At 38.2% G+C, this 4,318-nt stretch overlaps 1 non-coding gene across 1 annotated transcript; it reads right to left on the bottom strand.

Annotated features, from left to right (window-relative positions):
* Positions 1 to 679: 679 nt before the first annotated feature.
* On the bottom strand, positions 680 to 785 carry LOC140820992 (small nucleolar RNA R71). The gene has a single exon (XR_012115615.1). It is a non-coding gene; the product is annotated as a small nucleolar RNA R71 (small nucleolar RNA).
* Between the last annotated feature and the right edge of the window lie 3,533 nt (positions 786 to 4,318).

Here is a 4,318-nt window from a genome sequence, read left to right on the forward strand (position 1 = left end):
GCAAGTTTTGATCGATCAAGTTTTTGGTGCCGTTGCCAGGGACTGTTAATTCACAATTTTATTTTACTTAATTTCTTTAGAATTGTTTTATTTTTCTGGAGCTAACACTCCATATTCTATTCTAGGTATCTTTTCTAGTGCATGCCAAATTCACTTGACGTGGAGCTTGAGCAGTTTGACCCTGAAATTGAAATAACTTTCCCCAGAAGAAGTCAACATCAGAGACTGAAGGAACTGATGGAGAGGCACGAGCACGAGCACGAGCATGAGGAGGAACACCATGAAGATAGACATGTTGAGGTTCCACACTGCATACCGATGCTAGACTATGCCCAGCCTTCTTTCGATGGTGAACGCCCCAGCATTGTGAGGCTTATTGTGAAGGCAAACTACTTCGAAATCAAGCCAGCTATAATTCAGATGATTCGGAATACAGTCCAGTTTGTAGAATCTGCATTAGATGACCAAAACACTCACATCGCATATTTTCTTCAAATTTGCGATACTTTTAAATTTTATGGAGTTTCTGATGATGCTGTTATGTTGCGTTTATTTCCTTTCTCCTTATGTGACAAAGCTAAAGCATGGTTGAATCATTTTCTTGTAGGTCCGATCACCACATGGGAGGACATGGCAAAAGTATTTTTTATTAAATACTTTCCTCCATCTAAGACCATGAAGTTGCGGGAAGATATCACCACATTTGCCCAATTCGAGCAAGAGTTTTTATATGAGGCATGCGAGCGTTTCAAAGATCTATTGCGGTGATGCCCACATCATGAATTGCCACTTGGGTTAGTCGTTCAAACCTTTTATTATGGCTTGCTTACTCCTAATCGTACTATGATTGTAACGTACCGTACTTTTAAAATTTGCGAAAATATAAAATTTTTCTTAAACGAGAAATAAACTTTCAAATTTGTGATAAAATAATCTATTCATCTAACAAAGTTTGAAATAAAAACAAGTACCAGCAAAGTTGCAAAAGTAAACACTCAAACAAACAATTTCATAAAATCATTGTATTAAAATCGTCATGCATAAAATCTTAAAACATGGGCGGTCCTCGGGTTTAGCCTCCTGCTCAGTGCAAGCCAGCTCCTTGGTCCCCACCCCTAGTCTCCTCGACATCTACCTCAACTCCATCGATTAAGTCTAGTGAGTCTAAAAACTCAACACGTATAAACTGGAAGTAACAAGTAATACGAATAAAACCACATGCATCGTTAAAATAGAACGTACATACTTGAAATTTAAACTTGAACTTGAATGTAATAACATAAACATAGGCATGCCAATCTCATAAAATTTTCATAAACATGCTTTTCTCTTACATACTTGAACATACATAACATCATTTTGCATAGAGATATTTCAAAGCAAGTGACTCATACATAAAAGTGTCTGATCAGACTAAATCACAGTACTGGGCTGACAGGGAAAGTCCACTATCACATACATGAGATCCCCATTCATTCTTTAACGGGTGGATTGATCCCTGGTCATGCTTTACCGCTTTCCAATCCTGATCTAAACCAGGTCATGCTTTATCGGGGTGGAGAGGTCATCGGCTACGTTCACCGACTTCCAATTCCATACATAATTTGGTCATAAGACATTTAGCATACCTCAAAACTTACAATATTTTCTTGTGCACGTCGAACATACTTGCTTGGCCATGAGGGATTCGTTGGATCTCGCTCGGGTCCTTGCTGCACATGCTAACACGATACCATGAACTTTAAATTCCACAACTTAATCATGCATATCAAATGCATCACCTATTGACTTACTAGCTTATGACCTTCAAGAAATTCTCGGGACTTGACCGTGATAAACAAAATGCAAACCCCCGACTCAACCCCGAAAAAATTTTGCCAAGACGTATGATTTCCCCACACAATAGAAGGCACGGACCTTGCCTAAAACATAGTTCAACGTTCCCCAATCAAAGTTCATAACATCTAAATTAAGTTTTAGTACACTAGGACATAACGACTTAATAGTACCCAAAGGAAGCAAGAGCACTTAAATTCGAAGCCTAAAATCAGCCTGAAGCAGCGCCTAGGCACTGCAGTGCAGCGCCAGTCTGGAGACTAGGCGGTGCTCTGCAGCGCTGCCAGGTGCGTAGCAGCAGCGCCGAAGCGCTGCTGGTACGCACTTGGCAGTGCTGCGGCGCTAGTTCTGCGCGAATCAACCCAAAATTCTGCACAAGAGTTCCTTATGACTTCTAATGCATGCACAACCTCACCAACCCGAGAGAACACCTCAAAATTCACATGATCACCCCATTGGACACTCCTAAACATAGCAAGGAACCCCCAACGATCCCCCAAAGAAGCCTACAACAAGAAATTTCCAAGAACATGACAAGAACACATTTTAAAAAAAAAACAGTTTGAGCAGTCCCACAAAAATGATTGTAACTCATTCAATTCTTATCAAAATATTTTGAATTTACCGTCAAATCGAAGGTATCAAAAAGTTCTACGTTTTATATGGTGAAAGTTTTTCAAAATAAGCGACTGAAAATTTGCAGCATACGAAATGACAGCAGACACATTCTTAGATCTGAAAAGTTTGATCCAAAAATCATTTCAAACTTTTTTGCTCAAACTTTGTCACAACATACATGGATCTCACGCATAATAAACATCACAACACGTAATATAACAAGATCGATGCAGAAACAACATGTTATACATGCCTTTTTTATATTAAAATTTACCGAACCGACGATACCGAAGCGGGAAGGAAGTGAGGGTTGATCCGGGACGAACGTGGCACGATTTTCTTGAAGAAGAGTGACGAAAACTTGCTGGAAAAACCTAGGGGAAGGGGCGGCTGCTGATACTCCAAGACTCCTAACCTTCTTGCTCTCAAAAAAATGAAAATAAAACACAAGAGAATTGTGTGTGTGTGTGTGTCTAACGTGTAAGGGTGTGTGTGTAAGTGTGTGTGCATGCGTTTTATGTGGGGAAAATAGCTTAATTAAAATAATTAATTGCCTAATTAGGGGATAATCATACATGGGTAAATAATTAATAATAAAATAATACTAGTCTAATACTAACTTTTCTAACACCTCTACTTTAAAATAAAATGCACAAGTGACACATCTTTAAAAGTTTAAAATTAATAAAATCACTTAATAATTAAATTAGGCTTTTAAAATGCTAAAAATTAAATAAAACATTTAAAATGCCCCAATCCTAATTTAAAATAAAATACCTCATTTTAGATTGCCAAAATCGTCGTCGGTCTCTTTTTCTCGATCCTGCATCGAATAATCGCATGTAACATGAACTCAGAAAAATATTTTTATCGTGCATCACAAAAACGTAAATAATTTAAAATAATGCATTTAAATAAATCGTGCATTATTAAAAATAAATTTAAATTTAAATAAATGATTTAACCATTAAATACATCCATGGGTTTTACATGCACTGATTTTGGGCTCTACAATAAGAGATGCTGCTGCTTGTGGAAACCTAATGAGAAAGACTGCCGAAGAAGGATATGAGTTGTTGGAGGAAATGGCTGCTGGCAGCTATCATTCTCAATCTGAAAGGAACAACCAGCGGAGAAGTGCAGGATTTCACCATGTAACTGGATTTTCTGCTATTACTGTGCAACTTGATGTCTTGAACAGGAAATTGGACAGTTTGAATATGGGTGGCATGGCTATGCGTCTTCAAGAGATATTATGTGATAAGTGTGGAGGTGAAGACTTTGCGAAGGAATGTCAAGATGGAAATCCTTTTTATGTGCAAGAAGAGGCACCAGTGAATCAAGTGGGAGTTCAAAAATGTCCAATTAATGATCTGTATTCGAACACATATAATCATGGATGGAGGCAACATCCCAACTTCTCATGGGGTGGTCAAAACAGTCAGAATCGACCACAGGGAGAACAACCATATGGAAAACAATCGATGTACAGATCTGACCCCCTAGAGAAGAAAAGTCTAATTGGAGCAAATGATGTATAAGTTTATCTCGTCCACTGAAACTAGACTCGAAAACCAAGATGCATCGATAAAGGGGCTAGAGAATCAGATTGGACAGTTAGCTAAGATGATAGCAAGTAGAGAGCCGGGCACCTTGCCAAGTGACACTGAGACCAATCCAAAAGAGCAAGTGAAGGCCATCGAGTTGATGAGTGGGAAAATTTTAGAGTCTAGAATAAAAGATAAAATCAAATATCAGATGAATAGACTGATACATCCAAAGGTAAGTTTTCTAACTCTACACCAGCACCCACTGCACAATCAAAAATTGTTATACCTCCTCCTTTCCCTGCAAAATTGAAAAA

The sequence above is a fragment of the Primulina eburnea genome, unplaced genomic scaffold (genome assembly GCF_022965805.1).
Source record: "Primulina eburnea isolate SZY01 unplaced genomic scaffold, ASM2296580v1 ctg358_ERROPOS102878, whole genome shotgun sequence".
In the NCBI taxonomy this organism is placed as follows: domain Eukaryota; kingdom Viridiplantae; phylum Streptophyta; class Magnoliopsida; order Lamiales; family Gesneriaceae; genus Primulina; species Primulina eburnea.